The sequence below is a fragment of the Megalopta genalis genome, chromosome 7, assembly GCF_051020955.1.
Source record: "Megalopta genalis isolate 19385.01 chromosome 7, iyMegGena1_principal, whole genome shotgun sequence".
NCBI lineage: Eukaryota > Metazoa > Arthropoda > Insecta > Hymenoptera > Halictidae > Megalopta > Megalopta genalis.
In genome coordinates, this window is record NC_135019.1 from 19,406,321 (window position 1) to 19,433,423 (window position 27,103).

Below are 27,103 nucleotides of genomic sequence, written 5' to 3' on the forward strand. Positions count from 1 at the left end.
TTGAGAAAATAATTATCACAGGCTTTGAAACTTTAAACATAAAAGTTCAAAATTATAATTATAATTATTATGAAGGCAAATATAATTGTCTAGTTGTCAGATAGAGGTTTCAAGCTGGCTGGTCGATGTGGGTAGTCATAAAGTAATTAATCAGTTTTTGACAGCAACGAACATGTTCAACAGCTGCAACTCACGTGTGCAGAATGTGCGGGATAGTGAAGAGCAATTTTATAATTTTTTGAAATTTTCTCAGATGAAAACACTTTTAGAAAATTATATTGTTATAAATTCTTGCATATATATATATGTTGTATATTTGAAATAATGTTGAAAAGTATAAAACATGAAAAACAGGTTCTTACATTTGTTTCAAATATGAAACCAACTGGAAAACATAGAAGCTTAAAAAATATTAAATAAAAGCGGAATTGAATACGAAGTGAAATGTTAGGTTTACTTGAATAAATATAGAAACAGAATTAAATAAGATTAATTAAAAATACGTTACCAATAACGTACTTTATCCGACTGTGGCTTTCTACGATGCGCCAATGTTTTACAATCTTAAAACTACTTTAAAATATAAAAAAAAACTAAAATGAGAAATAAGATGAAGAATGAAATGAAAAATGAAATAAAAATGAACTAAAAATAAACTAAAAATAAACTAAAAATAAACTAAAAATGAATAAAAAATAAATAAAAAATAAACCAAAAATATAAATGTATTATACCTAATTGAAAATGAAAAAAATCCCAAAGAATTATCAAATTTCTCATAAATGTGTTTGTGCGCAAACATGCGGTTGGCCGGACAGGTCATCAGTCTAATGCCATCGTTAAGTCTCGACTAAAACGAATAGTCCACTCAACGAAAGCAGGAATTTCATGAGATTTTCATGGGGCCCCGGTGCTCAACACACGGGGTTACGCTGGCATTGATCTTTTCTGATGACCAGCGAAGGTCGGATTCGTTTCACCCACATTTCCCAAGGTATATTTCGGCCGTTCAACTTACGACCTATTACTATTACGACCGTAATGGGGTGATGAGTCATTAAAGAACTTCATTCACTAACGTCTCGAGCGAGACTCTCGCTCATTGTCTTTTAACGATGACTATACTCGTTGAATGAATTTTACGCACTGCAAATTCCAAGGTTTTAATAGTACGTGGGACTCTCGACTAACAGTTGATCTTGGTTACGAAAATTGACTGTCCTGAATATTTTAATTCATATAATTTTCTGCAGTTTTCTGTCATCGATTTGATAGGAAAAACACAAAGTGTGTGCCTGTGTTACAAAGCAATGAACAGACTGTGAGTCTTTATGGATTTATTCTGCGTATTTAATAAAAATGAATTGAAACATTAATAAAAAAGAAACAATATCGGTTGTGAGGATCGAACAAAAAATAAACAGATTGCAGATTTCTATGCTTTCGTAACATTTCAAGGAGTATAATGAAATTTCGTATCTTTGAAATACGATAAGGAAATAGTTTATCGATTCTTTTATCTATAGATACTCTCATAAAAATTTATAACTGCACTTTGAAGTCTGATCAGAGAATGATTGAAAAGCATAGCAAGGTTAATCTTTAGAACATTAATTCCTTTCGTGACCAGGAGCGTAATTATTTGTTGATTTTTAAGAAGTTTGCCATTTAAAACATGAACAACTGCTTCATTTATTAATAAATTATCGTGAACTTCATTACTTATCGCTTAAAAGTATTAAAGTACTATATATATATTATAATAATCCATTTTATATGTACAATTTTAAAAATTGTACACACATCATTAAATTATTTGAATAAAATATATTTAATACTTAAATATAATACTTTTATATTTATTATATATTATTATTATATATTACTATATTAATATACAGGGTGTTCCACAATTACTTTAACAGCCGAAAATGAGGGGTAGCTGAGGTCATTTGAAGTAACTTTTTCCTTTGCGGAAATGCAATCTGCGGCTTTGTTTACGAGTTATTAACGAAAAACACTGGCCAATGAGAGTCCGTGAGAGAGTCCGCTGCACGAGGCTTTGACAGATGGTCGGGACGGACCCGAGCCGCATTCGAAGTATTGAACAAATCACGAAGCGAGAACTTTCCGGATTTTTTTTACTATGTAACAGTGATATTTTTAAGAAAAACGCAGTTCACCTTTACTTTAGAACGTCTGAAGAATATTTACTAATTTTTCGGACCCGAAATAATAAGTAATTTAACTGTGACGGCCGTTTTAATTTTCTAGTGTGCATGACACCTCGTGTGTAACATGTGAAATTTTTAAGCAAGGTGTACAGTGAAGATTAACAAAGTACGTAAATGATATTTTAATTTAAATAATTCCGTGTCCGAACACAGTTCGACGAATGATTCGCAAAGCTAATTTAATAAATAATAATCGTGTTAAAGGACGTAAGGGATATGTTTGTTAGAGAAATATGAAGAATATTATCAATAAGAAACTCACCCATTTAGTTGTAAATCCACTTCATGCACGGAAATGTGTGCAGGAGGATAGTGCATTGACCTCGTACAATGTATGATGAACTGCGCAGTTGATCTGTATCCGACGGCGACGAACAGAAGGATATCTCCGGGCAGGCAATTTCAACGTTTACTTTCACTGCATTATCAGTAAACACTGATCACTTATCAATAATATTTATGGACCAACTTTTTCCTGGGTTAATATGTATGGCCCTGAAAAGAGCCGACTGTTTTATGCGAGGCGTTCGAAATTCATATCGTTAAGAACACAATGTTCGCGTTCGATGGGAAACAGTTGAAATTCGCTCGTAGGAAAACGAAACACTGTTGGCCATCGTGCCAGTCTTCTGCAGTTCATCTCGACAACGCGGTACACACGTGTTGTTAACAGTGAGAACTTCGAACGCGTCGCATAAAAAAATCGGCTCTTTTCAGAGCTATACATATTAACCCAGGAAAGTTCGTCCATAAATATTATTGATAAGTGATCAGTGTTTAGTGATAGTGCAGTGAAAGTAAACGTTGAAATTGCCTGCCCGAAGACATCCTTCTGTTCGTCGCCGTCGGATACATGAAGTGGATTTTACAACTAAATGGGTGAGTTTCTTATTGATAATATTCTTCATATTTCTCTAACAAACATATCCCTTACTTCCTTTAACACGATTATTATTTATTAAATTAGCTTTGCGAATCATTCGTTGAACTGTGTTCGGACACGGAATTATTTAAATAAAATATCATTTACGTAAAATATCATTTACGTACTTTGTTAATTTTCACTGTACACCTTGCTTAAAAATTTCATATGTTACACAAGAGGTGTCATGCACACTGGAAAATTAAAACGGCCGTCACGGTTAAATTATTTATTATTTCGGGTCCGAAAAATTAGTAAATATTCTTCCTTAAAAATATTACTGTTACGTAGTAAAAAAAATCCGAAAGTTCTCGCTTCGTGATTTGTTCAATACTTCGAACGCTGCTCGAGTCCGTCCCGACCATCTGTCAAAGCCTCGTGCTGCGGGCTCTCGAACTTCGCGCCGTCACCTCTCATTGGTCAGTGTTTTCCGTTAATAACTCGTAAACAAAGCCGCAGATTGCATTTTCGCAAAGGAAAAAGTTACTTCAAATGACCTCAGCTACCCCTTATTTTCGGCTGTTAAAGTAATTGTGGAACACCCTGTATATTAATATAGTAATATATAATAATAATATATAATAAATACAAAAGTATTATATTTAAGTATTAAATATATTTTATTCAAATAATTTAATGATGTGTGTGCAATTTTAAAAATTGTACATATAAAATGGAATTACAGCTCCGGAACAAAAGGGATATTTAAAAATGAAAAAAGATATTTTCAAGATTCTTAAATTGTGGTTAACTTGCGGAGCTCTTCGAGCGACTTACTTAAAACAACGAGCAACTCACGAAATGCGTATTTTCACGGAAACGCAGCCCGAACCGCAGAATAAATTGCATCGTAGTGATTCAGCGATCCGCACGAGCAGTGATGCACACGTTCCCGTTAGCATCTGGATTCGTTTGATCAATCTCAGGCTGCTGATATTACACGAGTAGTGCCGTTATCGTTGGAGCAGATTTACCGTCGTTCCCCGGCAAAGCTCATAATTCTAAGAACGGTCGTTGGATGCGATTCAATTTGAGACGAGGAACAAGCGCATAAGTACTTATCGCTTGTCATTAGGTCGATAGGCAGCCGACCTCTGGTTTCCACTGGACGTCGTCGTTCGTCCAATTAAGCCTCCGACAGGAAGGAGAATAAATTACTAATGGTATTCCTGGGAATCGCCGCAGGATACTACGTATAATAAATAATTCGCCTCATTGAAAGCTGAACGACGAGAGATTAAGTGTAATTTAACTATACATATAAACAGCGACCAGGAAGAGTGTCCGTTTCACGTTCCTTCGTGAATCTCCGGATCTTCCGTAATTTCGTGACGATGTGTTGTAAATCAGTCGAGAATATCTTGAAGCTTTCTCGACATCGCTTTCAAATTTTAAAAATACCCCCGATAAAATTGATCTCTATCTTATTATTTAAGATCGAACTCGTGTTGTACTTTACATATTGATTGAACGTCCGAGAAGAATCATGTAGTCTCGAAACGATTTTCTTTAATAATGAAATAAGTAACGATGTACGAGAATTTCTTAACAGTGAGATAAGAATCTAGACTAGATATAAACTATGTGATTGTGATTAGCTACGGAACATATTTCTCCTATCGTTCTATAGATCGTTTGATTTTGCTGTAAATATTGGATCGACGATAAAGTTCTTCTCCTTTTCTTTTTAACAGTCGGAAAGCGGACGGTCGGGTGGTGAGTCTGAAGGCGGTGCTGAGTCACATTTAACCCGAACTAAATTAATACACGTCAGGCACTATGAAATGAAATGTAAAAGGTTTTGTTGTCAGAAGTGACCAAGGAACCGCTGGCGAACTGTTAATACAATAATGGTGTTCTATGCATACATATGTTGACTGCCGAACAACCAGTCTGAAAAGTCTCGTAAAGCTAAAAAGCAATTTTCTTTTAGATCGAATAAACGATGTCACCTTATTAGCTGATCTTATTAGCTAATGTGATTTACTATTGCACAAACTATATGCTAATTATATCTGTTGACATTTAAGCGTGTTTATTAAGACCATCGTATCAAATATGCAGCCTTGCTTAATCTTTCTTTCTTCTTAATTGTTTGAAGAAAGATGTCAATATTCTCTCGATGAGAAAAATCAATTCTTCTAGATGGGAAAAGAATTACAGTAATTTCTCCCTAATCGACGTTCAGATTGTGCGCAGAAATAGACAATTTGAGAAGAGAAGATACGATTATTCAAATCTTGCCACTCGTTTTTATAGTTACCAATTGTCAACAAATGTAAAAACGAATCACAAGGCTCGAATAATCGTAACTCATCTTCCCAAATTCTGAGCGTCAATTAGGGAGAATTTACTGTATATCACCCATAATTGCATAATTCACATGACGGTCAACGTATTTAACGAAATGATTATTTTATAAAAAGCAGAATGAGAAGAAATGTTTCTCCATTGATTAAAAAATTTCTTGTGGTAGTGATAAAATGGAAAGATCATTGATTTCTGTAATATTCATGCTTCTTTATTTTGTTTACAAATATTCGATTGCTACGAATGCATTGAAAATTCAGTCTAGTACAACTTTCAATGTGTATACTATTTTCAAAAATGTTTCAAGCGAAAGATTTAATGGAGAAAAGCAAAGATTTTCAATCTTCTATGCATATAATAAATTAATCCATTTATTAATTAGAATTGGGCTGCTTATTAATAAAGAAAATATTAAATCAGTTATGGAAACGAAGTTCTTATTAGCGATGAAAATGTTATAATAAAATTAATTAACTGCATTGAATGGTAAGTAAATTTTTCAAGTTGAAAAATAGTGAAAGCTTTTAAGATAGTAGTTCATGTCGTGAAGGTTCTGGATACTTTAACGTCACAAAAATAAATGACAATTTGTTCATGTTCGCGTTTGTTTTCGATACTTTTCGTCCCACTCCTTTCCTGCCCGTGTTCTGCAAACTTTCCTTTTTGCGTGAGAAGTTCGTGAAGGATGGCCATGTTCACGAAGAAGTTTCACAACAGCTGAATAGGGTGTTCCGAAGGTAAAGATCAAACCATCAAACTACACTTCGCTGTAATAGCAAACCATCGCTAAATATTATAGTTCGCATCTAAGCTGCGGATGTTGTGCGGTTGTTACAAAATTGAGCAGGTGAAACAGACAAAAGTGGAGATGGATTTAAAATACCATCGTATTATTTTCAATGTATTAATCTTACCGAGAAGATCAATTTTTAATTAACTCCTAGTTGTTGTAATTGAGGTGGAACATTTTTAGATAAATTAAAGATCAATGATTCTAACTTCTTGGATCTTTATGGGAAGCAGAAATTGACTATGTCAGCTGTGTAGACCATAAATTAGATAAAAATGTATTTTTTTCTTTTAATAATTGTAATAAGTTGAAAAGTAATGTAACAATATCTTTAAATTCTTTTAATGTCATCACAGTTTTGTATTCGATGTATTCATTTTTATCGCGAATACTTAAAATCCGTAGTTTGTTTGTTGCAAATTCTATAAATAAGTAATTCTATAAAAATGTCAAAATTTCCAAAAATTTCAGTGTATGCATTAATCGAGCTGCAGAATATAGGATTTACGTAAGTCTCAGAAAAAAATTGTAGAAACAAATTCGATAAGCTCGAAAAGGTAATAAAATTTAAGATATTACTGATACGAAGAATAAATAACTAAGTGCAGTAAATTCTGCCCAATTGTCCTTCAGCTTGTAAATAAAAAAATGGACAATTTGGGAAGAGGAGATACAATTATTCGAGCCTTGCGCATCGTTTTTATAGTTGCCGATTGTCAACTACTGTAAAGGTGCAAGATTAAAATAATTGAATCTCTTCTTTCCAAATTGTCCACTTTTGTTTACAAGCTGAAGGACAATTGGGAAGCATTTACTGTATTTCGAGTGACAATTGCACGAAAATGAAAAAATATGACATGCGGCGTTTTTCTTTACTGTTGCGGTATGAAAAGTATCTGGATGTTCCTATTTGGTACATCAAGTGCCGAATATCAACTCCAGGAATTTTCAGAACATCAAAACCATTTAATTAATGACACCACGAAGTGAAAATTTACCGTAAAAAATATTAGTTTAGAGTAAAGAATAAAGAATTATTATTATATTATATAATATAATTTATGACGAATAATGAATGAACGTTATTCGAACGAAATATTCAACTAAAACGAATTCATTCGTATAATTATCTTAGATAAATATTTGTTCGAAGCAATTCGAATAATTCCCGACTCTGGTTGCTACAAAGAGCATCGTAATAATAGAAAAGGCGTAAAGGATATTCGAGCGCTTGTTAGATAAAAAGCGTATCGAAGGATCGGATTATCCCACGATTGTTTATTATTTTCCGATTTCCGTTCGATCGATCCAAACGGGAACCGATATCGACTTTACGTCTGCGAAGATTAGTTGGCGGCTTTCTTCTCTTTTTCTATGGGCACATCGTTAGCTTCTTCCATTGTAGCCGCGACCAAAGAGTCAGTTAGAGCCCGCGGAAGCAGCGTTTCGTTCTTAGACAGAGATTACCGCGAAGATGATGAAGCAGACTGAGAGACCGAGGAGAGTTCTTTTAAACACCGTTGTTAGGAACAAACTTATCGATCTGCCCGCTGCTCGAGCTTCTGCTCTGTATACGCGGTGGCAACGAAGTCAGGCGGTTGCTTAAGCTATTTTACACCAAAACTTGTGGCATATTATATACGCTTAATCAGTAAGAATTACACGTTCAATCTTACAATATACAGGGTGTCTCATTCAAGTTGAAATGGTAAAAAATCTCGTAGACACGTGATTTAAAAAAAAAAAGTGACATATGTCCTTTAGTATTTCGACTAACGAATCAAATGGCATTACTAGTTTTTTAATACGTGGGTGTTTCCAAGATTATTTCAAGGTAATCTCATTTTTAAAATCATTAACCTATATTTTTTATTTTGGAATCATATTCTACGTAAAAAAATGCACAACTTTTGTTTGAAACCTTTTTTGTAATACAATGTTCTTAAATGAAACTTAACTTAAATGGGCACCCTGTACATCATTTGTTTCTCATTTTTCCCCTTTATATACAGGATCAATCGATATACATCGTGTAAAAAGAGTATCCCGAGTTTCTCATTCTAATGTTTCTCGTTCTCTAAACAGTTTTAAATAGTTTTAAAAAGTTTCATTTTCCGGATATCAATTAATTTATTATCTTTATTAGCATATCAAATTAATTTAAATTCATTATCATCCTGCCACGTGTCGCAATGGATATCTGAGGTCATACAAAACAATGGGGTACTAACTAAATGTTATGCTTCCATCTTAATTAAGCAATTTATAATTGCATTTGTGATAATATTTTAAATTCAAACACGAAGATATCAAGTGAACCTATGTATATTTATTTCGCATAGAATTTCCAAATTTTTGTAATATCGACATAACCATATTATTAAAAAATTATATTATTCAAATAATTACGTTTCTCACAGAATGCATTGTAAAGAAAAACCGCTAATAAAGAAAAACAGAAATATTACACGAAACGCGCTGTTTTGTCGTAAAAATAAGACGATCCTATCGTTATTTCGGCCTGTGAAGCCTTTATTTCAAAATCGATTTTCATGAATAAATAAGCGGTTCGCGTGTCGTTTACAAGTCCCGTGCACAATTTTTGCATAACGTAGAGAAAAAAATTGGAGTCGCCCTTCGTTGACTCAGCTTTCTGAAGCTGACTTTCCTTTTCGTCTGACTAATGACCACAAGCGCCGGCAGCATCGAGAGCTCCGGGAGCGTAGTCTCGAGACGTTCACCTCGGTTTTCTCGGAGGCCGGGCCTTTCAGCTTCCTCGCAGACTCGCAGTAGGCGAACGCCGGGCATAATATCGCGGAGAGATTACCCGGTTGATTTCCCTGTGCCGTGGTGTTCCCGATTATCGATACAGATCTCATTGGTATTCGAGTGCCGGAGGAAAAGAACCCGATCGATATCGCACGACCGCGAATACGCCGCGAGTGATATGAATATTAATCGGTCGTGGAAGGGAAGGTCGTCTAGACGGGGATCGAATTTTTCCGGAATTGATTTCGCCGGTGACCGGCGCTGCTGGGAAACCGGGCATGAATGAAACGTGCACGGCCGTCATGGCTATTTTTAGCCGTGATTAACGCCGGCCGGCCGGTTATGCAACCGAAAGGACGAGCTTCTCGTGAATTAAAATAGTTGGCCGTACCGTGAGTCATTTATTGTGTTTAGTTGCTTCGCTTATCATTTCGAATCAGTTTCTCCTTGGAGCAGAGCGGAATAATCGATGAGCGCCGTTCGCCGCGCGTGCATCGTTGCTTTATCCGTATTTGGATGACGGCATTGTTTGCGCAGACTTGAAAGTGAATGTCGTCACGATCGTCCACGCTTGAGCGTTACGATCCGCGAATTGCGAGTTTATTCGGAGCGTAATTAAACGAAGTCGAGCCGAAATCTTATTTTTCAGCGACGTTCGTTTTATTAACTCCCGAGCGAAATCGACCAAACCTGTTTGCTGTGGTTTGATGAAGTTTCGAAAGAAATCATACAAATTTCGTAAAGCTGAATGATTTCGAATATTCAAATAGGAACATAAATTAAGTTACTTATGAAAAATATTCGGAAAACAAATTTATGTGGTTGATTGGATTTTCGGTTGTCCTTTAACCCGACGATGATACGAGTGGATTAGAATCACAGTGGCGTAAGTGACATTTTCGAAACTTTTGGCTTGTGTCTTAAAATATATTATATTATATATATATATATATATATATATATATTTTATTTATATATAAATAAAATATAATTCATACATGCCAAAATGTTATAAGGTTAAAAAGGTTAAAAGGTTATAAGATTAGTATAAATTAACTTAGCTTCAGATTATCTCAACGGTAAATTTGTTCACAACGAGGGAAATGAGACGCACGGCATTATGATTCTAACCCGCTCGTGGGTCGCAGAACTCAGAAACATTTATTCCGATTTTAATTATTCCACCGTGAAATAGTTGCAGATATCGCTTATCAGTTTCTCCACCGAATGGTGTGGATATTCTGTACGCATTGTTATTAAATTTTAGATTATTCAATTATTAATCCTACGTATTGAAAGCTTTCAGAACCCAGCAAATCTGAACGTATATTGATTATCCGCTACTGCATTGCAAAGTAATTACGAATATCGCTTATACATTTCGAATCAGTTCCATGTTCGATAGTCGCGGAATTATATATGTATATACATTGTAATTTCATTTTAAATCGTTTAATCCGTATTCCTGTAGAGTGATCCTTATTTTTCAACTTTCTAAAGGTTTAACCCCCCCCCCCCCATCTTGTTTCAGTCTACAAAACACGATGTGTGCAAAATTTTAAATCAATCGTAAGGTAAGTAAGATAAGTGTAGGTATTACTGCGGTTTCTTAATGAAGGTGAACTTTGACAGAGAAAATAAGACCTTTCACGCCAATAAATTGACAACTTGAGCTGTACATGTTATTCTTTGACTGCAATATTTACTTTTCACAAAATATATAAATATTATATTGGTAATATAACCGCAGCCACGTATGCTTTCTTTATATTACGCTTTTTAATGAAATTTGTGCTTTTAGAGATCCAATATTTTGTGAAAAGTATATATATAAAAATATTGTATTATATATATAGTACCACAATATAACATTGCTGCGGTTATGTATCTATTACTGCGAGCTAAATGCTGCGGACGTTCCGATTACTGTGGACGTTCCGATTACTGCGTGTCAAGGTTGACATAACCCATTTTCTTTTAAATGTACACACACAGCTACGTTCAGCTAGGATCAAGATATTCTCACTGTAGCACTTTACAAATTAGGTATAGGTATTCTACGATCAAACGTGTTCGCATCGGCTCATCGAGAACTGCGCTGTCTACGATAAGGTATGCAGTTCAGTAAAAAAAAAAGTACCGCAGTAATGTGCACTCACAGTAAAAAACTATGCGCCAAATACTGTGTTAGTAAATAATATTTGAGGACAGTTGATAGTGATATTGTATGTCGATTTTTGTATCAAAGTAATGATTACTTTATCTAAAAATAACGCTAAAATGAATAGCTTATTATTAATTACAAGTATTTTATAAGACTCGACGTTTTCATAAGCTTCTGAATATCAAAAGTCAATAAATGAACTAAAACTACGATTGCTGTTACTTGTATATCATGAATTATCATTATAAATGATAATATTATTATTAAACATATAAAAAATTATGTGATTCATTTTTAGAAGATTACACACTATAAAGAGATTATACATTATAAAATATTAGATTTTTATTACTTTTATAAAATACCACAGTATTTGGGGCGTACGCAGTAATATCCACGCTTATCCTAGCGATCCTCATCGATCATGAAATTTTTAAATTTTCGTCCGGCTGCTCCCAGCACTCACAAATTTTGAAAGGGTTGATAATCTGACAATAACAGTTGCTTTACAAAACAAGGAGCAATTGTTTGGAGTCTCGTAAATACCAACATCTTCAGGAGAAGAGCAAGCCATGGTTGTTTACTAAACAGTGGAGAAGTGGGATATAACCGACAAAATTCAGGCAATTTGCTTTGATACGACAGCAAGCAACGCAGGTCGAGTAAATGGCACTTGTGCAAATTTAGAAAATTTGTTCAATAACGACCTGTTGTAGTTCCCTTGCCGTCATTACATTTTTGAATTAGTTTTGAGAGGCTGTTTCGATTCACCGATGGGTGCAATTTCTGGCCCAAACATGGCGATTTTCAAAAGATTTAGAGAAACCTGAACGTAACTCGACAAAAAGATATACATAACCGATAGCAATGAGGTGCCTGATGATGTCAGCTCTACCATTCTTGAATTTCTTGAACATCACCTTTCTACGTAGAAACAACAGCGAGATGATTACCGAGAATTGTTGGAGTTAGCGATTATCTTTCTTGGCGACATTCCGACGAACGGGATATCGTTTTGTATACCAGGAGCTGTAATTCACGGTAGGTGTATGACAAAGGCAATTTATGCATTCAAGATATACAGTAAATTCTCCCTAATTTTCTTTCAGCTTGTAACCAAAAATGGACAATTCGAGAAGAGGAGATACGATTATTCGAGTCTTGCACCTTGTTTTTATAATTGTTGACAATCGACAACTATAATTTTTGTTTACCAACTGAAGGAAAGTTAGGAAGAATTTACTGTATCTGTTTCAAAATCAATTTCAGTTATAAGGAGAAAAACTCTTTATCCCTTAAATGCATATTGTTGCCAATTGTCTACATTCCAGTTCCACTTAATTTTATTCAAAAACCTGAGTATGTGCGTTTCCGAACACACGTTGATAACAATAGACAATAGACCATGTGTGAAATAAAAGACTTGACATTACTTTTGGCGAGTAAGTTATATGTTTTTTGACATTTGAATGTGGTGGGTGATAACTTCCAGGTTGCAAAGGATTTTCACGGACTGAGTGCATCAAATGCAAGGTTGCTTTGTGTCACAACAAAAATCGCAATTGCTTTGCTGCATTTCATTTATAAATAATGTGAAAATTCCTATACTAATAGATAATATAAATACATGACCATTCGTTTACGTCTACAATAATTTTAGTAATAAAAGCATATTGTTGCCAAAAGTCTACATACAACTTTTTTTCAAAATAAATACTCAATATTATTACCTAGATTTTTTATTTATTTTTTACGTAACCTATGACTACATTCCTATAAAAAACGATTTTTTAAAATTCAAAACAAAAGATCATGTATTTTCATTCGAATCGTACATTCGAACCTGGTTTCTGTCGTCAGAAGCAATTGAAGCATCTTATCATGATTTCTCATTCATACGTCAATCGATAAGTTATCAGACTATTGATTCAGAAATCGGTAAAAAGCTTCTGCGAAAACATTTTCCAACCATCTCTGGTACTTGGTTCCCAAAATTGCCGCTTTATCCTTATTTGATGGCAATTTTCCAATATCCGTTGAGACAAACATGGCTCAAGCTATATTGGAAGCAGACAAAGGTGAAGAAGAGGAGGAAGAAAAAAATCAACCGAAGAGATACGTTCTGCACCAAAATGATTTTTCTTCCTTTAGAAACATCGAGTCTTCGTCTTTTGTAACTCCTGGTACAAAAACTTTCTTCACAAGATTTTCTATCAGCACAAATCTTTCCTTGCCAAAGTCCCTTCAACATGGAAGGATGATCCTTGTTACAAAAGTGGAATTAAAAAACTTGAGTAGACAGTTGTTGTAAATTACGTTAGAAATTAGATTATAATTCATTCAGGATTATAATAACATTCTCACAAAAAATGAAACTGAGAAAACTTAGAGGTCGTCGCCGGAAACCGTAAAAAATATCCAACTGCTATTAAATTCTCTTTAAGGAAAAACTAATATTCATTGTTCGTTCGTTCACATTATGTTTTGATTCAATAGAAATTATTGTAAATAAAAATGTGTTTCTTTCATAGAAATTGTATGCATTATTAAAAAAAGAAAAAAGCTACTATTACTTACATTTTTCATGTAATTTCAGGAATTTTTCGAATTAACTCTTGGGAAATTTGATTTGAAATGTTTTTAAACAATTGCTGGGATTGCCAGGACGTGTCCACATAAATTTCTTTAAGAAGAAAAAATAAAAAAGAAAATGGTCGAGATGGGGAAGAGTATACCGCTTTTAAACGGAATTAATCGTATCCATTTTGTATTGTCTTCCGGGAATTCGCGTCGCGACTTTCATTTCTCACAATATTCAGTGGTATTCTACTATTTCTAGCTTTCGTTGTCTTTTCATACCCTAAAATCTTACTTGTTCTTTGGAAATTTTACATACACAATCGCATGTTAACGCATTATTATTATTTCATATCGAACATATTGCGTCGCAAATATGAAAGAAACTGTGCATGAATATGTGGCTTGTGGCTAAAACACAAACGGATGGCGCTTTCCTTGAAAAATCTAACAGTAATAATAAGTTCGTGATTTCAATGCGGACATCGTTAATAGAAATATAATATGACTATCAGAAAACACGAAAGAAGAACAGAGATAGATATTGAAAAATTAAGTAGCTATATATTATAGAAAAGAATCGAAGAAAAACGAAAACATTGAATTGACAAAATCTTGCTAAAAGTTTAAAAAGCGGTCGTTTCAACGCTCCGGCAGGTTCAGCATATTCAAGATGTTGTCGCTTAAAGTCCTGATCATCAATGTTACTTATTAGTAACGCTCCAAATTGCATAATTTTGTTGAATCTATCGAATCTGTTATCACGATGATTCTTCCCGATAAATACGTAAATCCTGTATGCTGCGATTCAATTAATGCAGTAACTCAACCCTTTGCACTCGATCGGCGACTCTGAGGCGACACAAAAAATTTACACATTATTAAAGTTTGCATTCGACAAATTGTTAAAAAATAGAAGTCTTCTATAAGCAAACAGGTTAAATTTCCAATATATCGAATAAAAACAACCGTACCGAATGGAAATGCTGTAGCTTGAAACAAACGCTTTCATTTCGCAGCTGAAATAGCCTCGAATGCGAAAGGTTAAATTTGTTGAAACTGTGTGACATGCGACGTGTTCTACCTTGCAACCACAGAAATATCCGCAGTTCAATCATAACAATCGCAAATAGTATGTATCTTCGTTGGAAATATTCGATCGAGACGACCATTCGGCTCGTATTTCATAAGAGAACAATAAATAATCGAGCGGTTGGACACCGGCGTAAATGCGCACGCGAACATCAACCGATCGGAGGCTACACGTGTACCCACAGCGATTCTAATTTCAAATCGATCCGGGGAACACGGGTCTTGGGCGAGTAGCTCGCTAGGAGTTACGAGGTTGACCGTAGTAATTGCCGAGCAACACGGTGGTGCGCCTTCAAAGTTCGCGCTGCTCGCCCGAACAAGCCGTAAAATCGTAAGAGTCTTTCACCGAGAGCCTCTCTGCTGCCGGACTGACGCTCGCCGGCTGCAATCTCTTTCTCTCCGCCTGCAGCAGCAAAGTATTTATTGCCGCGCGAGCATAAGCGATCTCGCTTTGCTACTTTTCTATGTAAAGCGGACGGTGCACATCGCCGCTGTATGTGTACCCTTCTTTATGGGGCCGCGGACCGAATTTGTGGGAACGCGGAATTCTCCTTTGCAACGGTAACCTACCGGCAATAAACATTTACGATATTGTCGATCATGAAATATAAGGCGTCCATAGATATCCTCCGCGATTCCAAACTGGCGTACAGTCGGTGTATAGACGTGGTCGCGTGGTATTCGAATTGGCGTCATTCTGTGCACTGTCGCACGCTGAAATATTCGAACCTTTAACACCAGATTTACAGATATTGATTATATTAGGTCTACCGGAAAGTTCTGTCCGTTTTTGAATTGAAATATAACACAATTTTCATACATTTAATAATATTTATTGTAGAATATACTTTCCATCGTTACTTACGACTTCTTGCCAGCGTGATGGCAACTTGTAAATGCCATTTTTTAAAAATGATTTATTTTTAGAGGCGAAGAACTCAACCAGTGCTTGGTTGACATCAGCTTCAGTTTTGAATTTTTTTCCTGTAAAAAGTTTTGCGAAGAGAGGAACAAGTGATAATCGGACGGTGCTAGGTCTGGGAAGTATGGTGGATGTGACAGAATTTCCCAGCCTAGCTCTGCGATTTTCTGACGAGTCGCCAAAACAGCATGTGGCCTGGCATTATCATCGGTAGCCATGTTTTCACGATCGCGTCTCACTTAATAATGACATGAGACATCTTTGTTTCAGTTTATTTAGGAGAGTACATGCGTGTAAATGCAATGATAAAGAGAGATAGTCATATACGTCTCAAATTAACATGTGCATATGGATTGAAACTTGAAGTGACACTATCGGACAGAACTTTCCGATAGACCTAATATATCTATTTTTACTGAAGTGATCTGATTTGACTCGTGCAATGATATTCCAGTTTCTGGCAAAAAAATAGTTCCAAATCAATTTAGATGAAAGATTTATTATTAAAGTATTTATTTTTTCAGTTTTAGAGTTAGAAATAAAACTGGCTCTTTTTTATAGTCCCATATCCGTTGCATCCGATTCATTATCTGATTGGTCTTCCCTTATTTTTGTTAGGTTTTTTCGTAAAAGAAATTTTCTTCTGATTTTTTTCCCCGTAATAGCAAAATATCATTCTTCCTTTAATAATTTCAGTGACTTGAAAATAAAACAACATTATCCGTCAAGTTTTTTAATATTTTCATTGTTTTCAATTTCACTAACCTATTTCTATTGTAAATTCATGAAATCTATAGTCTATTTATAACAATGTTAACTGATTTAGATCAAATTTGCCAAGTTACCAAGTCAGATCTTTACCAATATGTTACCAAGATCTACAAAAACATTGTTTAAATTCTCGTTCTAGGTTCAAATTGATCAAATTAGAAAACCGTAATTGCTTTTGTCCTTCCAAGCAAATGCAAGTTTTGCACGAAGTGTGTAGTGATAAATGAATAGATAGACAGCTGACTTTGTCTGCTGTCAAGAGCTGTTTTTGACGAGTATACTCGTCATAAAAAGTATACTCGTCATGAAGAAATGTCATCATTTTATTTTATGACGAGTATACTCGTCACGAAGAAATTTCAACTTTCTATTTTATGACGAGTATACTCGTCGCGAATTAGCGGAGCTTTGAGAAACATTTTGGAAAGTAAAAAAATGATCACAGAAAATTGGTTGTCCATTTTGCTTGATTTTCTGCGGTTACTATTGCAGGGGGTTTCGACTGTTTCGTTTTTGCGGTCGGTATTATACCTCGTACTCTTGCCAGAAGCGATCATGTTCGATCGAGGGGTTGCGTTCTTGTAAAAAAAGTCAAGCTACCGATTATTCCTGGTTTTAGGGGAAACGAGTTCCATCGAATTACCGGGGGCACCCTTCGATTTCACGAGTCGTCGGTCTCCTCGCCGGAAGCAGGAGGGCTCGGTTAACCGGAAGTCCAATCGAGGGAGATCCGGTTCGACGGATACCTGCCTCCGCGTTACCAGAAATGCTTGTGGTTTGCTTAATTCTGACTCGGATCTCCACATGTACGGAATTTGCAGCGATCGTATCCGCGAATCGAATGATTTTCATTATTCCAGCGAACGCACCGCAACGGCGCGCGGTGTGACGCACTCTTTCTAGTATTTATAGTATTCTATACTCATTGTTGCAATCGGCGGGACAGAGTTGGGCTTCGCTTAAGTAAATAGAAAATTATTTGGAAGTTTAAATAAAAGACAAAAATAATTACTTATTACTTATATAGATTTAAATAATTTCTTTAAAATAATAAAATTTATTTCTTATTTAGAAATAAAATTTCAACTGTTACCTATTAATTATCATTTAATTGTTTACTATTTATTATTTATACGGCAACAATGGTTTTCAATCGCTCCAAGCGATATCATTGAGTTCACGAAGAAAGACTCAAGTTCTTCAACGATAATAAATGGAAATTAATATTTATTACACGATAAACAAAAAAAGAAAACGGAGATTACTTATTACGGTCACCTAAATTCGAATAAAAAGTAGTATTTTATTTGCAAACAAGAAATAATAATCAAATTATTTGTGGATTTATTTAAATGTTCTTTTAATCAAATAAATTTCATTATTATTTATATTATGTATTATTTATTATTTCATTATTATTAATTATTATTTGTAAATTAAATATTAGTATAATTTTTAATTTGTTATTTATTATTTAAAATAAAATTTGCCCAACTCTGCGACAGGGTTACTGCCAACTGCGACCCAGAGACCTCCCACCGATAACATTTTTACAGGACATTGCGTAACATGTGGTTACATCACGTGAATTAATATTTTATATTATTCGATAAAATACAAGTTTTAATAATATAATAGTTAATTTTTAATAACTTAATAATTAATATATTAAAAAATATTTGACGTGAATTTTATCGTATTCGAAACAATTAACAGAGTGATTACATATCGATTTTTTATTTCACTACACTTTCTAAAATATCAAAGGAACCTTGGAGTTTTTTAATTAACATTACATACATTCGTCTTTGATACTCCATTGTGGTCGCGATAATGGTGAAACTCGACGATTTTCTATAGTGAGCTAATCTTCATACAACTTTGAATTTTAAAATGAAACCAAAATTTCATCTCGGTACATCATTTAAAAATTTACGATATAAAAGATCGATATACATTTCACATATTTTGATAAAGCCAACAAACGACGATTTATATCAGTTTAGCTTTCATTAATTACATTTTTTTCATTGTTCTGATATTTTTCGTAGCTACAGTTCGGTAGAGATAACGCGTTACAAATCGGTAGAAACGGAAAAAAGATGTCAATTTGTGAGAGATTAAATGAGCAGCAGTTAATATACATAAAATTAATACACCGAGCTTAGTTTCCCAAAAACGAGATAAACTCGCCCAGCGTCTCAGTTTTCTTAATTACACCACCGAACTCACTTCTCGGAAACAAAAAAAGTGGAGTACATACATCCCTGCCACGATTCTCACGGCCACCTGATTGTGAAAAAACTCAGCGAGGTCACAGCAAGTGTATGAATGAGAGTCAGTAGCAACCCCTTGTGTTTACATACGATTATGGTTTTCCTCAGAAATTGGAAAGATACTGAGAAAACCGAAGCTACCGCGGTCCTTTGAAATTGGAGCTGTCTAGACTTTTAGCTGCACATTGGCTTAGATTTAACGATACTGGAAACCATGCTGCTCCACTTTGAGAGACTGAAGAGGGTTCCATTTTCACTGAAATCTGGTCAAACTGCTCGTTTGTATTCGGTTTTTAAGAGACTGAGCAAACGAGGATGTTTTACAAGCAACGCCTCTTGACAAGATAGTGTCTGAATGCAATATATTGTACACTTCAATTCATTATTTATACATAGAGGTGATGCAGCTAATTTTACTTTGAGTAAAATGTTAATATTAATCCTCCTCCATCCTTTGTAAGAATTGGATACATTTTTCACTGCTTTTTAAAAATTAGTACATTCTACGCTTCAATTTCATCAATTTATAAATGATGAAATTTATTTTACTTTAAGTGCTCTCTTAAGTCTCCTCCATCTTTTGTAAAAATTTGATACATTTTTTACTGCTTTTCAAAAATGAGTACCTTCTACACTTCAATTCATTATTATATAAATGATGCAGTTAATTTTACTTTGAGTGCTCTCTTAAGTCTCCTCCATCTTTTGTAAAAATTTGAAACATTTTTCACTGCTTTTCAAAAATGAGTACATTCTACACTTCAATTCATTACTTGCAAATGATGCAGTTCATTTTACTTTGAGTACTCTCTTAAGACTCCTCCATTTTTTTATAGATTTTCAAAAATTATAACTTTCTACACGTGAAGTCATCGTTTGTGAATGACGCGAAGACTTTTATTTCAAATGTTTTTTTTAAACCTCCTCTATTTTCTGCAATAATTTTGTACGTTCTTCACCGTTCTTCGGAAAGCAATACGTTCGACACGTCAATTCTTGTGCGCAAACCATTTTATTTTGATCTTACCTCATCATTAAATTACTCACTTTTAAAGAATATGTCAATTTATTGTTCACCAACAATGTATGTAATTTGATCTCGAACAACAAATTACGTATTTAGTTAGTTATCTTACTATTAGATTGATTTCTTCCCATTGTAACGGTCATCAATAGACGAACTAAGTTTCAATTTACAGTTACAATTGACAAATTTGTTTTTTGAAAAAATGGAGGACGTGTATAAAGAATAATTAAGGCACCGTAGCCTCATTTAGACATGTATACGCACTATTATTAATAATCTATTTTAGTCACTGATTTTTAATGCTGCTCAATCTTATTGTCTCTTTGTTGTGCATTTGAAAAATCTACAACTACATATAATTTTTGATATTAACTTTTTGTTTTTTAATACCTGTGATTGTAGATTTCTCGACACCATTGTACTGTAGCTAATTTTGTCGAATTTTCACCATTTTCAGATACTTTACCGACATATCAAGCATAATTTTTCGTTCATATATATATTTACCTAAAAATTAACTATTTATATATTTACTTAAAAATGAACTTTCTTCCGCATTTCGTATTGTCCACTTCTGCAGTTATGAAAATAACAATCTAAAAATATTTAGGTATTTTGAAGGCTTAAATTTGATATGAAATTAATGAACAAATAAAAATAATTATTATTATTAATGTCCCAATTACCGATACTTGAAAAAGCTACTTGTATCAGTTGACATACCAAGCCCTAAACTTTTCTAAATTGTTTTTCATGCATTTACGAATATATTTATACTAAATTAGCTCTCTGACAACCTATCCAACTTAAATTAGGCTATTAAAGTATATAAATTGTATAGTATATAAATATAGTATAATATAATATATATAAATTGTACAAGAGTTCGTTATAAAATCTAATGATTTTTATAGTATAAAAACTGTCTTAGTCGACTGAAAGCTAACCACATTTAAAATTACAGCCATTTACATTGATTTCTTAACCATATTAGTGAACAGAAGGTTCGCAGCAAACACGCAACTAAGTACCTTTTGATTATTTTTTTAGATCTTACAGTAAACTAACCGAGAACCTGAATGATTTCATTCTATCAATATAATATTAGATGTTATGTTAAAATTTTATCGCTTATAATTCTTTGTCATATTATCTTGATTATCGTTCGAACAAACGAAAATGTCGGTATTTCGGCCAACCTCGGTAATTGGGACCCTCCCCCTTAGAACCAAACATTTTCATTCCGTCGCTATTGTAATGCGCACAGTCGGCTTTGTAACCGAAGTCTCGCGTTAAGATTCGTTCGACCGAATACTGGAAGGGACACGTATAAACTCAATGCAAACATCGCTGCAGAATATTCGAATGGAAGTAAGCTCTGCTAACGATTCGAGTTTCGATCGTACACTCGATAGATCGATTCTGCCTAATTCAATGATCCGTTTCCCAGGCGATGGTGGTTCGACGAAACTTCCGCGTGCACCGGCGTAAACTTTCCCCTCCGTATCGGGCCGCGTTCGAAAGAGAAACAAACATCAATGCAACCGTGTACACGAGGCAACCGAACACGAGAGCGCGGGAACAAGCGTTTCATTAAAATTGTCCGACCAGCAGAACGATACACGTTGCTGGCTGTCAGCCCTTCAAGCCCGAAACCCGTGCACAGCGATTGCATTGATACGGGGGATCGTGACACAACCGTTCCTGGCCACGTACGGCGCGATGGCGCATCATCAAGTATTGATTCCGAGTCGTTACCGTCGACTTTTTATCCTCGCGAGCCTCGCGTCTTCTCGTCTCTCCTTTCGTCGGCCGTTTACTCTTGTTCTCTCCTGCCTGCATGCATTCCTTCTTGTAACGCAATACAGTCCGTACCAGGATCGAGCATGCTGTCGGAGCGCAACCTCTTAATGATGTATTTACTTTGATGCGGATTCACTTCGATTCAGCCAGCGAGCCGCTGAGAACTCGTCGAGAACCCATCGAGAACTTTCCAATTTCAGAAAAAAAAAGATTGAATTTGTTATTAGTTGTACCCGTGTTTGGTAATATTTGATATATGCTTGTAAAATAATTTCGATATTGTCAGACTTAATGATGGAGTATCGTGACGCAACCTCTTAACCAGTTAGCCGTTTCCTATGTATCGACAGCTCCTTGGAACTTCGAAATCCATAATACAGTGGTGTGCAGGATTATAGACACAAAGTAACTTTTACATTGTTACTAACATCTAAACGAAAATTTAACAAAATATCGTATTCGTATGTTTTTATTTTCTGTTGTTTCTAATAGCTATTGTTGTGCTCTTTTTTTTAAATGTACAGCGTATCTCAGCTAAAGGAGATCACCTACAATGCTGTGAATAATTATTTATTCAGAGTAACTTCTACATTTTTACTGATATTTAAACAAAACCAATAAAAAGCTATAGTGACTTCTTCTTAATTGCGGCTCAGATTGTACACAGAAATGATGTAACTGTTTTTATAGTTATCGATTGCCAACATTTATAAAAACGAGCCGTAAGACTCGCATAATCGTATCTCCCCTTCCCAATTTGTCCATTTCTGTGCACAATCTGAGCGTCAATTAGGGAGAATTTACTATACTCGTAACACAAAATATTGCCAGTTCTTCGTGACGCGTATACTCGTCAAAAACGGCTGACTGGTTCAGAAGGATATACATATATGTATATTGATATGTATATGTATATTGATGTATATATCTGATATTCTTTATTAAACTTACATATTTTCTAAAAGTATTGCATTCAAACAAAATATGAAGACAATCAATAACTTAACACGTTTTGAAGAAATTGCAACAGCATTCTGATTAATGATGCATTTACTTTGATACGGATTTAGCTTAATTGATTTTGCGAGCCACTGACGATGAGAAGTCTCCGAGGTTTTTCTAATTCACCGAAAGAAGATTGAATTTTTTATTCTCTGTAGCGAAGTTTGAAAATCTTTGGCACGTAAGTATAGTTCTCGCGCGACGAGAAAGCACTTTAACATTCTCCCTCTTACTAGCTGCCCCACTTCCGTAACTAGTAAGAAGTGGAATGTAAACACAAAGGTGCCTTCTTGTCGCGTGAGGACTATACTTAGAACTAGATTGCGAAAATTAAAAATCGCAAATGATACAAAAATATATTTCTTTCATAAATAATTTCTGGAAATCGAGATAAACGTGAGAACTGATGTCTGCGTTGGTTGGTATTTCATCTAGTCAATTTTAACATAATTGCATAAATTACGCAGTGTTTTTATAACACATTTCACGAAACAGTTTCGATATTGGCAGACTTGTGGCGAGTGTCAGAACGCAATTTCTTCACAAGTACATATTTAGTAATAGATGTGCCCCCGGATTAAAAACGTATAGAAAAAGATGAGTTTTATGTATAAATTGATGGCTCTCGCCGAATCATACATGTTAATAGGTAAACATAATAAAAAAAAATATAAATCATCAATTTGTATATAAAACTTTTCTTTTTCTATACGGTTTTAATCCGAGCATAGGCATGGAAACTGGGACATCTACCCTAGTGTGATTTGAGAATTTGAGTCTCCCCGAACATGTCAATTTGTAAAAGGAAAAATCGATTTTTGTTCTTGCTTGATCGGAATTCTTAGAATCTGTGGCATGTTTTTATTATCTAATTTACAAAATTTCTCGGAATAAACGGAATTCTAGCAGTTATCTTAATATTTAGCCTGAATCTCTACGATTCACTATGAATTTTCTTTGAAGTTTCTAGTTTATGGGTAAACAGATCGATTTTCCTCTAATCCAGTCTTTCTAGAATATCCTTGTGGAATATTTCATAAAACATAATCACTTTTAACGAAGCGTTTCTATAATTTGTTGATTACAAGTCAAATGTCAAGAGGCAAAATATTGTAATTATTGAACCGCGGATTTTATGCATTTCTGACAAAAATGAATAAGATCAAATACAAAACAGTGAAAACATTTAAAGAATTAAAAAATTATTCGTAACCATTATTAATTATCAATTAATAAATATTATTAATTATTCGTTCGCTATTATTTGTAACTTAAGAAAATAATTAAAAAATGACAGAAATGTTTATGCAGCTTCCGCATTTTCTGATTAATGCAGGAAACTTTTATTTTGCATAAAAATCCGCAGTCCAACGATTACTTACGTTTGTATCGCCAAGCATCTTTCGCCAGAAACGATTTTAAGTCTACCAATTTTTGGTGCTTACATTATTTCGTTCCTATTATATCGTTACGGGTGGAGAGGGGGGGGGGGGGGGGAGTAAGGCTTCATCATGGTAAACGGAGATCCCTAACAGCCATTCAAGTTGTATGCTACAATTGGAACAGCGTCGAAGAATAATTGAAGCGCCTCTCAACACTGGAACCGCTTCCACCCTCGAATTATGGCCAGCAAATATTCATTCGAGCGAACCGTCGCGTCGGTCGTTAAAATGTATAGAAATCCTTGGCGGCTGTCATAATGCATAGGTAGGCCGCGAACGTAACAGATCCTGACAATGGCCGCCGGGCGGACGCGCTATCATTTCCCTGGGCAAATCACAGGCCATCATCGAATATCATCGTTTGCTCGCTGGCGATTTGAATAATATCAATTTGTAACGAGTTACCGTAGTCGGGTAATCAACCTTGGATGCGGACTCGTAGATCGCCTAATCACAGACGAGAGTCGAAGCGTTTCCATTCCGTTACAAACGTAAATGCATACTGGTGTCCAAAAGTATGTTACCATTTAACTTTACATATTTCTGGATGCTAGTGAAATATCTTGGGGATATATTGGATTGTAATGTAAGCAAAAGGTTGTTTATATCTGTTACTGTCTTAATTGATTTACAAAGTGTAGAATTATAATCGATCAATGATGCAATTTTAAAGCCCGATTGGACTTTTTGCTGATCATAGTTATATACGTATATTTTTAATGTGTTATAATTAGACCGCGAATTTTATGCATTTATGGCAAAGATTAATAGGTCTAATTTGCAACAGTGAAAAGATTCAAAGAAGCTACGAATGTTGGTGCACTAATTTCAATGTATCATAATGATTGTAGAAAACAATCAAATTATACTTGGCTCTTGCATCTTGCAATTGACGGAAAAAAATTTTATTTTGTAAGAAAATCCGTAGTTTAGCTAATAATTAACATCTTAGATGTTGTTTATTATATAATTCAATCTAAAGTTCTTATATTTTCTGTTTTGTCAAACTATTTTTATGTATCTTTTAACATTTAATGGCAACTGTTGTTGCAGCGTCATACAAAATTGAAACACTAGAATTATAATATTTTGAGTAAAATAACTTAAAAATAAAATACTATACACATATGAAAATGTTTAACTGACTTAGTTGCTTAAATACGCACTTTAAATAAGCTAGCTTTACAATTATATTATAATATAAATACTTAAGATCCATCATCCATTATCGAGATCGTCTTTATCATTGAATATCCTCTTGATAACTGAATCTAGACACCGGGCACAGTTTGACATTTATTTAATTTACGATTTACTTTTCTATAGATTACCAAAAAATAATTGATGTTTTATACACGGGTACACGATATTTTTAACCGTATGTATTTTTCCCAACATTTTGATACGGTGTCTTAAATGACGTTCGATTAATTTTTCCGTCTCTTTTACGTTTGTTTAAGTCGGCGATAAAAATATATTTCAGTTATTCGAAGCCACGACTTTGAAATGTTCGAACGTGCCCCAGTTTCTCCTGTACAGACTGCAACGTTAAATTGAGTTAGAGGATGTGGAAAGGGACGTATTTCCACAGAATCAGAAAGAGGCCGCATGGCATATAGGTACTTGCCCGCGACAATGGAGAGTGCGTCTCTGCGATGCACTCCACCGTGAACGCATTTTATCGGGAGGAGACGAAGAAGTATGTATCGATAACTCTGACGGCCTAGCATTTCCAGAACACTCCGAAATAGTTCAACGTCATACGTCCGAGTCGCGATAAGATAGATGGAAGATTTCTTCGATGATCGGCAGAATATTTTAGGGGAAATGCTGGGCCATGAGATTTTCGATTCTGGGTGTGCCGGATTTCATCGTAATCGAGACCGAACGCTATCTTTCGTTTTGGAAGATTGGCTTGATATTGATGCTCGGATATTGATCCATTATTTAATCTGTTAACGGAGGAATGATATGGTCGAATCTCTTCGACGAGCGACGTTTCATAAATAGACCGCGAATCTTTCTGCAAAATAAGAATTGTTTAAGTTAATTGTTAGAAACACAAGCACAATGAAAATATCTCTCTTCTTGTAATAATTATAGTACGTTGAAAATAATGTAACAATATCCTTGAATTCTTCTAACAATCTTACAACTTTATATTCGATCTGTTCGCTTTTGTCAGAAATGCATAAAAACCGTAGTCGTAAATCTTTACAGGACCACAATTTTTTCCGGTATTTTCAATAATTCTGCAAGCGTCCTAATACTTTTGGACGCGAGTGTAACAGTTGAAAAATTGATTTTTTTACTACGAAATGCTGCGTGCCCGCCAGCACTGTGCATTCTCGTAAATCTCGGCAGTCATTTTTCCTATTCTAACTCTCGTGTTACCAATTTCTCACGCGCACCCGTGTTCCACCCCATGGCGATCCCCACGATGATGAGACACCGAAGAGAATCGTCCTCGCGCATAACAATGCGCGTAACGCGAGACGCGGCGTAGGTGGTCTTCGGGTGTGATCCTGCAGAAGTCGTCTTACCTCCTCAGAAACGAGGAAACTTTTCGCAAGGAGGAATAATGAACAGAATCGTGTGCAATCACTGGAAAACCGCGTCCCACGAGAGCGTGTCCATTCTGCCGGGCCCTTCGCGACGACCACCGAGCCATTTCTTTGGCCAAGGACTCACCCGTAAACGAGGAAGTCCTTCCGGATTGCATGCATTCGCTTGTCTCCGAGGTAGCAGAAAATTTCGCTCGTGGGAAATTTACCGTTTCTGCGGGATCGGTGACGCGCTTGGCTCCGTTTAAACACGCTGTTATCGCCGGACTGCGGATCTTTATGCGGAAAGGTTAAATTGTTTCTGAAAATGCAAATAATGGACAGACAGAAGCATTAGCTAACTATACAAGGTGTCCCAAAATTATGGTGCTTTCGGGAAATCAGGGATTCCTGAGGTCATTTGAAGTAACTTTTTCCTTATCGAAAATGTAATCCGCG

The 27,103-nt window shown here is 35.0% G+C and overlaps 1 protein-coding gene and 1 pseudogene across 2 annotated transcripts in view; both read left to right on the forward strand.

Moving 5' to 3' along the window:
• The window catches only part of LOC143259823 (uncharacterized), a 53,856-nt pseudogene extending 40,982 nt beyond the window's left edge, over window positions 1-12,874 (forward strand).
• The window catches only part of p130CAS (Serine_rich_CAS and FAT-like_CAS_C domain-containing protein p130CAS), a 162,121-nt gene that overhangs the window by 42,644 nt on the left and 92,374 nt on the right, over window positions 1-27,103 (forward strand). The gene's annotated exons all lie outside the window — the stretch shown is intronic.